The 10,000-nt window shown below is 44.2% G+C and overlaps 1 protein-coding gene across 3 annotated transcripts in view; it reads right to left on the reverse strand.

Moving 5' to 3' along the window:
• The window catches only part of LOC310857819 (anoctamin-5-like), a 110,107-nt gene that overhangs the window by 99,556 nt on the left and 551 nt on the right, over positions 1-10,000 (reverse strand). The gene's annotated exons all lie outside the window — the stretch shown is intronic.

Here is a 10,000-nt window from a genome sequence, read left to right on the forward strand (position 1 = left end):
TAGGAGGGTTTGTAGAGGATGTGAACCTGTCTCCTTGTTTAGGAGGGTTTGTAGAGGATGTGAACCTGTCCTTGTTTAGGAGGGTTTGTAGAGGATGTGAACCTGTCTCCTTGTTTAGGAGGGTTTGTAGAGGATGTGAACCTGTCTCCTTGTTTAGGAGGGTTTGTAGAGGATGTGAACCTGTCCTTGTTTAGGAGGGTTTGTAGAGGATGTGAACCTGTCTGCTTGTTTAGCAGGGTTTGTAGAGGATGTGAACCTGTCTGCTTGTTTAGCAGGGTTTGTAGAGGATGTGAACCTGTCTGCTTGTTTAGGAGGGTTTGTAGAGGATGTGAACCTGTCTGCTTGTTTAGGAGGGTTTGTAGGGGATGTGAACCTGTCCTTGTTTATGAGGGTTTGTAGAGGATGTGAACCTGTCCTTATTTAGGAGGGTTTGTAGAGGATGTGAACCTGTCTGCTTGTTTAGGAGGGTTTGTAGAGGATGTGAACCTGTCCTTATTTAGGAGGGTTTGTAGAGGATGTGAACCTGTCTGCTTGTTTAGGAGGGTTTGTAGAGGATGTGAACCTATCTGCTTGTTCAGGAGGGTTTGTAGAGGATGTGAACCTGTCCTTATTTAGGAGGGTTTGTAGAGGATGTGAACCTGTCCTTGTTTAGGAGGGTTTGTAGGGGATGTGAACCTGTCTGCTTGTTCAGGAGGGTTTGTAGGGATGTGAACCTGTCCTTGTTTAGGAGGGTTTGTAGAGGATGTGAACCTGTCCTTGTTTAGGAGGGTTTGTATAGGATGTGAACCTGTCTGCTTGTTTAGGAGGGTTTGTAGGGGATGTGAACCTGTCCTTGTTTAGGAGGGTTTGTAGAGGATGTGAACCTGTCCTTGTTTAGGAGGGTTTGTAGGGGATGTGAACCTGTCTGCTTGTTTAGGAGGGTTTGTAGAGGATGTGAACCTGTCCTTGTTTAGGAGGGTTTGTAGAGGATGTGAACCTGTCTGCTTGTTTAGGAGGGTTTGTAGAGGATGTGAACCTGTCCTTGTTTAGGAGGGTTTGTAGAGGATGTGAACCTGTCCTTGTTTAGGAGGGTTTGTAGAGGATGTGAACCTGTCCTTGTTTAGGAGGGTTTGTAGAGGATGTGAACCTGTCCTTGTTTAGGAGGGTTTGTAGGGGATGTGAACCTGTCCTTGTTTAGGAGGGTTTGTAGAGGATGTGAACCTGTCCTTGTTTAGGAGGGTTTGTAGAGGATGTGAACCTGTCTCCTTGTTTAGGAGGGTTTGTAGGGGATGTGAACCTGTCTGCTTGTTTAGGAGGGTTTGTAGGGGATGTGAACCTGTCCTTGTTTAGGAGGGTTTGTAGAGGATGTGAACCTGTCCTTGTTTAGGAGGGTTTGTAGAGGATGTGAACCTGTCCTTGTTTAGGAGGGTTTGTAGAGGATGTGAACCTGTCTGCTTGTTTAGGAGGGTTTGTAGGGGATGTGAACCTGTCCTTGTTTAGGAGGGTTTGTAGAGGATGTGAACCTGTCCTTGTTTAGGAGGGTTTGTAGGGGATGTGAACCTGTCCTTGTTTAGGAGGGTTTGTAGGGGATGTGAACCTGTCTGCTTGTTTAGGAGGGTTTGTAGAGGATGTGAACCTGTCCTTGTTTAGGAGGGTTTGTAGGGGATGTGAACCTGTCCTTGTTTAGGAGGGTTTGTAGAGGATGTGAACCTGTCCTTGTTTAGGAGGGTTTGTAGGGGATGTGAACCTGTCTCCTTGTTTAGGAGGGTTTGTAGAGGATGTGAACCTGTCTGCTTGTTTAGGAGGGTTTGTAGAGGATGTGAACCTGTCTGCTTGTTCAGGAGGGTTTGTAGAGGATGTGAACCTGTCCTTGTTTAGGAGGGTTTGTAGAGGATGTGAACCTGTCTCCTTGTTTAGGAGGGTTTGTAGAGGATGTGAACCTGTCTCCTTGTTTAGGAGGGTTTGTAGAGGATGTGAACCTGTCCTTGTTTAGGAGGGTTTGTAGAGGATGTGAACCTGTCTGCTTGTTTAGCAGGGTTTGTAGAGGATGTGAACCTGTCTGCTTGTTTAGCAGGGTTTGTAGAGGATGTGAACCTGTCTGCTTGTTTAGGAGGGTTTGTAGAGGATGTGAACCTGTCTGCTTGTTTAGGAGGGTTTGTAGGGGATGTGAACCTGTCCTTGTTTATGAGGGTTTGTAGAGGATGTGAACCTGTCCTTATTTAGGAGGGTTTGTAGAGGATGTGAACCTGTCTGCTTGTTTAGGAGGGTTTGTAGAGGATGTGAACCTGTCCTTATTTAGGAGGGTTTGTAGAGGATGTGAACCTGTCTGCTTGTTTAGGAGGGTTTGTAGAGGATGTGAACCTATCTGCTTGTTCAGGAGGGTTTGTAGAGGATGTGAACCTGTCCTTATTTAGGAGGGTTTGTAGAGGATGTGAACCTGTCCTTGTTTAGGAGGGTTTGTAGGGGATGTGAACCTGTCTGCTTGTTCAGGAGGGTTTGTAGAGGATGTGAACCTGTCTGCTTGTTTAGGAGGGTTTGTAGGGGATGTGAACCTGTCCTTGTTTAGGAGGGTTTGTAGAGGATGTGAACCTGTCCTTGTTTAGGAGGGTTTGTAGGGGATGTGAACCTGTCTGCTTGTTTAGGAGGGTTTGTAGAGGATGTGAACCTGTCCTTGTTTAGGAGGGTTTGTAGAGGATGTGAACCTGTCTGCTTGTTTAGGAGGGTTTGTAGAGGATGTGAACCTGTCCTTGTTTAGGAGGGTTTGTAGAGGATGTGAACCTGTCCTTGTTTAGGAGGGTTTGTAGAGGATGTGAACCTGTCCTTGTTTAGGAGGGTTTGTAGAGGATGTGAACCTGTCCTTGTTTAGGAGGGTTTGTAGGGGATGTGAACCTGTCCTTGTTTAGGAGGGTTTGTAGAGGATGTGAACCTGTCCTTGTTTAGGAGGGTTTGTAGAGGATGTGAACCTGTCTCCTTGTTTAGGAGGGTTTGTAGGGGATGTGAACCTGTCTGCTTGTTTAGGAGGGTTTGTAGGGGATGTGAACCTGTCCTTGTTTAGGAGGGTTTGTAGAGGATGTGAACCTGTCCTTGTTTAGGAGGGTTTGTAGAGGATGTGAACCTGTCCTTGTTTAGGAGGGTTTGTAGAGGATGTGAACCTGTCTGCTTGTTTAGGAGGGTTTGTAGGGGATGTGAACCTGTCCTTGTTTAGGAGGGTTTGTAGAGGATGTGAACCTGTCCTTGTTTAGGAGGGTTTGTAGGGGATGTGAACCTGTCCTTGTTTAGGAGGGTTTGTAGGGGATGTGAACCTGTCTGCTTGTTCAGGAGGGTTTGTAGAGGATGTGAACCTGTCCTTGTTTAGGAGGGTTTGTAGAGGATGTGAACCTGTCCTTGTTTAGGAGGGTTTGTAGAGGATGTGAACCTGTCCTTGTTTAGGAGGGTTTGTAGTGGATGTGAACCTGTCCTTGTTTAGGAGGGTTTGTAGAGGATGTGAACCTGTCTGCTTGTTTAGGAGGGTTTGTAGAGGATGTGAACCTGTCTGCTTGTTTAGGAGGGTTTGTAGAGGATGTGAACCTGTCCTTGTTTAGGAGGGTTTGTAGTGGATGTGAACCTGTCCTTGTTTAGGAGGGTTTGTAGAGGATGTGAACCTGTCTCCTTGTTTAGGAGGGTTTCCTCCCGCGCACTCAGATCAGCCAACGCAGGGAAACTGGAAGTACCCTCACTAAAAACGCCGGGACAACGCTCCACACGTCCCAAACTCTTCTCCCTTCTGGCTCCAAAACTGTGGAATGCACTTCCCATTGCAGTCAGAACTGCAGCATCACTCCCAATCTTCCGCCGTAGCCTGAAAACCCACCTTTTCAGACTCCATCATGGCCCATAGCACTTACCCTAACCCCTTAGATAGAATTTCTGTTGGCTTAGATAGCATTTGACTTAGACTTATAGCATGTTATGTAGACAGCACTATAATTGTATTGTATATAGTCATAGCACGCCATAGTACATATGTATAGCATAGTAGTGAATATGTATAGTTTATTATGTATAGTGTATGTATAGTTTCATCATATAGATATTCCACTGTTACCTTCTTAGCTTACGCATGTTTCATGATAAATGCTTTTATGTGATGTATTCCCATGCTTTTGTTCTTGCCTAAATGTAAGTCGCTCTGGATTAAGAGCGTCTGCTAAATGCCTAAATTGTAAATTGTAAATTTGTAGGGGATGTGAACCTGTCCTTGTTTATGAGGGTTTGTAGAGGATGTGAACCTGTCCTTATTTAGGAGGGTTTGTAGAGGATGTGAACCTGTCTGCTTGTTCAGGAGGGTTTGTAGAGGATGTGAACCTGTCTGCTTGTTTAGGAGGGTTTGTAGGGGATGTGAACCTGTCTCCTTGTTTAGGAGGGTTTGTAGAGGATGTGAACCTGTCCTTGTTTAGGAGGGTTTGTAGAGGATGTGAACCTGTCCTTGTTTAGGAGGGTTTGTAGGGGATGTGAACCTGTCTGCTTGTTTAGGAGGGTTTGTAGAGGATGTGAACCTGTCCTTGTTTAGGAGGGTTTGTAGAGGATGTGAACCTGTCTGCTTGTTTAGGAGGGTTTGTAGAGGATGTGAACCTGTCCTTGTTTAGGAGGGTTTGTAGAGGATGTGAACCTGTCCTTGTTTAGGAGGGTTTGTAGAGGATGTGAACCTGTCCTTGTTTAGGAGGGTTTGTAGGGACCCCACTGAGCAATAGCCGGCAATTAGACGTGCGTCTAAAAATGAGAAAAAAAACCGTCTAAAAATGATAGTTTTTTTAGACGTCTAATTCTTAGATTAGCGGTTGTTTAAACGTCTATATATAGACGTCTAATCAACCCCTAATCAAGGTCTAATCTAAGAATAGACGTCTAAAAAAAACGTTAATTTTAGACGTTTTTTTATCTCATTTTTAGACGGCCCTTTAGACGAATGTTAGACCAAAGAATGCTCAGTGGGATGTGAACATGTCTGCTTGTTTAAGAGGGGTTTGATCAAACTGGAGTTGTAGAGAATAGTTATAACATGTCCTTAATTATTTCAGACCCAGAGGCTGGGTTTAAAACCCATTCTGGGGACGGAAACCCCTTTTGGTGTTGGCATCATGTCATGCTTTAGCTATTGAAAAATAGCAGATCTACAAGCTCATAGCGCGCCACCGAGTGGTGCGCTACGAGCTTGTAGGTCTGCTATTTTTGAAAAATCGGAGAACGACTGACATAGAAACATAGCTTTTTCAGAAAAGTGTCAGGATGTAGAAGACATTTTTAGAATCTGATCTCAGGTCAAAATTGGTTTAAACTGTGTCGTACAGTGTGGAAGACAGGAGTTGTAAAACACTCAGAGGGTGGTTTAAACTGTGTCGTACAGTAAGAGTTGTAACAGACTCAGAGGGTGGTTTAAACTGTGTCGTAATACAGACTACAGAGTGTGTGGAAGTGAGAAGGAAGAATGACTGAGGGTTTCCACGCTGTCGGCCAGCTGTCATTCGTATGTGGACATAACTCACTGTGACTCAGTGCCACTGAGGCTGGTAGGACTACAAATGGACATGTGACTGGTGCTGGTATAGGACTACATATGCAGGACATGTGACTCAGTGCCACTGCCATGCGGGGCAGAGTTAGGACTACAAATGGACATGTGACTCAGTGCTGGTATAGGACTACATATGCAGGACATGTGACTCAGTGCCACTGCCATGCGGGGGCAGAGTTAGGACTACAAATGGACATGTGACTCAGTGCTGGTATAGGACTACATATGCAGGACATGTGACTCAGTGCCACTGCCATGTGGGGGCAGAGTTAGGACTACAAATGGACATGTGACTCAGTGCCACTGCCATGCGGGGGCAGAGTTAGGACTACAAATGGACATGTGACTCAGTGCCACTGCCATGCGGGGGCAGAGTTAGTTACGACAACTCTTTTCACTTCATGAAAAGAGTTTGTAGCGTCAGCATCAACTAAGATGCTGAACGAGGCTCTGAAACAGCATCAACTAAGATGCTGAACGAGGCTCTGAAACAGCATCAACTAAGATGCTGAACGAGCCTCTGAAACAGCATCAACTAAGACGCTGAACGAGGCTCTGAAACAGCATCAACTAAGATGCTGAACGAGCCTCTGAAACAGCATCAACTAAGATGCTGAACGAGGCTCTGAAACAGCATCAACTAAGATGCTGAACGAGGCTCTGAAACAGCATCAACTAAGATGCTGAACGAGCCTCTGAAACAGCATCAACTAAGACGCTGAACGAGCCTCTGAAACAGCATCAACTAAGATGCTGAACGAGGCTCTGAAACAGCATCAACTAAGATGCTGAACGAGGCTCTGAAACAGCATCAACTAAGACGCTGAACGAGGCTCTGAATCAGCATCAACTAAGATGCTGAACGAGGCTCTGAAACAGCATCAACTAAGACGCTGAACGAGGCTCTGAAACAGCATCAACTAAGACGCTGAACGAGGCTGTAGGCTAGCTGTGGACAATAAAGTTCACCTTGACCTTGATGAGGCTTCAGTCCAATGGCTCTCACAACGTGTGGCGTTGTGGGAGCTTGTAGATCTGCTATAATCAAATTATTTGTATACATGTAATTCCATTCAGACAATGCAGAATAAAAACAGGCTCAGCCTATAGGATTCACGTCAAAATAATGTTAAAGGTATATTCAGTGATTTCACTCAAAAAACCTTAGGTTTCGTTTTTGGCTGTGGGACCCAGCCTTTCGTCCAATCAGGATAGAGAGTAAAAAACGAAACCTAAGGTTTTTTGACCCCCAGGGGTTAACTGGGGACAGGGAGGAACTCCTTATATGGTCAGCACACTCTATAGTAGGGAGGATTATCACAACAAAACAAAAAAATAAGTGATATTTGAATTAAGTGAAATCACTGAATATACCTTTAATAATTATGATATATTCGCACCAGAACAAGAGTCTCTCTGCTGTTATGGAAATAATATATGTCCATAAGGGTGAATGTATATCTTAGGAGTTTATTCAGAAGAAAATGGTAAATGGTGCATTTATATAGATCATGCATTACATTCACACATTCATACACCGATTGCGGCGGAAGCCATGCAAGGCACCAACCAGCACATCGGGAGCAATGTGGGGTTCAGTTTCTTTGCCCAAGGACACTTCGACATGTAGACAGGAGGAGGAGGAGGAGGAGCCGGGATTCGAACCGCCGACCCACGGATCATTGGACGACCTGCTCTACCTCCTGAGCCACACACAGTCGCCCAACAGCAAGAAGCAAACAACATCTCTCAGTCTAGCAGGCTTAGCCTGTCTCACTCAAACAACATCTCTCAGTCTAGCAGGCTTAGCCTGTCTCACTCAAACAACATCTCTCAGTCTAGCAGGCTTAGCCTGTCTCCCTTAAAGGTATATTCAGTGATTTCACTCAAAAAACCTTAGGTTTCGTTTTTGGCTGTGGGACCCAGCCTTTCGTCCAATCAGGATAGAGGGGTTAACCCATTCTGACCGGGCACCCATTTTGGTGTTGGCATCATGTTATGCTTTAGCTATTGAAAAATAGCAGATCTACAAGCTCATAGCGCGCCACCGAGTGGCGCGATACGAGCTTGTAGGTCTGCTATTTTTGAAAAATCGAAGAGCGACTGACATTTCTAGAATCTGATCTCAGGTCAGAATGGGTTCATCAGACCAGTGCGTGTCCAGTGGAAACCTCGCATGAATCTGATCTCAGGTCAGAATGGGTTAACTGGGGACAGGGAGGAACTCCTTATATGGCCAGCACACTCTATAGTAGGGAGGATTATCACAACAAAACAAAAAAATAAGTGATATTTGAATTAAGTGAAATCACTGAATATACCTTTAACATTCTCTCTCCCAGTCCATCTCTCTCTATTGTCATGGTCTCCATCTCCCCATCCCTCCTCAGCTTCTCCCTAGACCGTAGGTCAGGGGTGGGCAACTGGCGGCCCCCGGGGGCCACATGCGGCCCCCCCACCTTCACTTAATGTGGCCCTCAGGTTAATGTCAGAATACTGATATAATGTTGGTTTCAGCTGTTTACAATTCCACAACATGCAAAACATGACCCGCTTTAATTACTTCAGTCTAAATGAGTAGCTCAATGCTTCAACACACGTATAATTAAAGGCAATTTGAAATTACATAAAAATGTAAATTTTCAGGATTCCAATTTGAATATAGCAAAAATAGCCGATCTGCAAGCTCAAAACGTGTCGCGCTGCGACGCGTTTTGAGCTTGTAGATCGGCTATCTTTGCTACTCCCAATCTTCCGCCGTAGCCTGAAAACCCACCTTTTCAGACTCCATCATGGCCCATAGCACTTACCCTATACCCCCTTAGATAGCATTTCTGTAGACTTAGATAGCATCTGATACAGACTTATAGCATGTTATGTAGACAGCACTATAATTGTATTGTATATAGTCATAGCACGCCATAGTACATATGTATAGCATAGTAGTAAATATGTATAGTTTATATGTATAGTGTATGTATAGTTTCATTATATATATATTCCACTGTTACTTTCTTAGCTTACGCATGTTTCATGATATTGATAAATGCTTTTATGTGATGTATTCCCATGCTTTTGGTCCTTGCTTAATGTAAGTCGCTCTGGATTAAGAGCGTCTGCTAAATGCCTACATTGTAAATTGTAAATTGTACGACAGTACTATATGGCCCTAGGGAGTGAGTGTGGAAGTATAGTGGCTCCTCTCCATGGTCAAAGTTGCCCACCCCGGCCCCCAGAAGCAGGTCCACAGATAAAACATGACCATCACAAAGGTATACATTACAATACAATACAGACTCCCCATTTTGGGGCGGGAACCCATTTTGGTGTCAGCATCATGTTACGCTTTAGCTATTGAAAAATAGCAGACCTACAAGCTCGTAGCGCGCCACCGAGTGGCGCGCTACGAGCTTGTAGGTCTGCTATTTTTTAAATTGAAATTGAAAGAACGACTGACATTTTTTAGAATCTGATCTCAGGTCAGAATGGGTTAATCGGACCAGTGTGTGTCCAGTGGAAACCTAGTATGAATCTGATCTCAGGTCAGAATGGGTTAAAATCAGACCAGTGTGTGTCCAGTGGAAACCTCGTATGAATCTGATCTCAGGTCAGAATGGGTTAAAATCAGACCAGTGTGTGTCCAGTGGAAACCTCGTATGAATCTGATCTCAGGTCAGAATGGGTTAAAATCAGACCAGTGTGTGCAGTGGAAACCTATAGTATGAATCTGATCTCAGGTCAGAATGGGTTAAAATCAGACCAGTGTGTGTCCAGTGGAAACCTCGTATGAATCTGATCTCAGGTCAGAATGGGTTAAAATCAGATCAGTGTGTGTCCAGTGGAAACCTCGTATGAATCTGATCTCAGGTCAGAATGGGTTAATGACGTGTCAAACAGTCATCTTTAGTAGACCCTGATGATGACCCATTGCAGGCCGAAGGCGCGTTGGTCATGTTTTTAACCCTTTTAATATGAAATAAAGGATTTTTTCCTACTTCATCTGGACACAGAGCTGCCTTGGACCCTCTTTTAAAAGTTCGCCACCTTAAATATCTCCTCCCACAGTGAGATTGACTCAAGGTATATAGAACCTTTTAAGAACTCTAGTGCTTACCTATACCTAGTGATCCCTATTCAGGCCCATGCAGGGTCTCATCATAAACAATAGGTGTGACATAGATTGGTCTTTTACATTATAATATACAGCTTGATCAAAGGATTGATTGGATTAAGACAGGCTTTAGTGCCTGATTAAGTTAATTCTGTAGGCCTATCTATAGTTCTTGTGGTGGAATCTCTCTCATATAAAGTAGGAATTAATTCACATAATTATATAGTTAACTTCATACAATATCTTTCCAATATTTACAGAGCTATACACAGCCTTATAAGTATAGGAGAGGAGACTTTTTTATTTGCTTTGGCAATATCAAATCTTTAACACACTTCAAATAGTCATTTTTGTAGGTA

Source organism: Protomyctophum parallelum, assembly GCF_964188405.1.
Source record: "Protomyctophum parallelum genome assembly, chromosome: 4".
Lineage (NCBI taxonomy): Eukaryota > Metazoa > Chordata > Actinopteri > Myctophiformes > Myctophidae > Protomyctophum > Protomyctophum parallelum.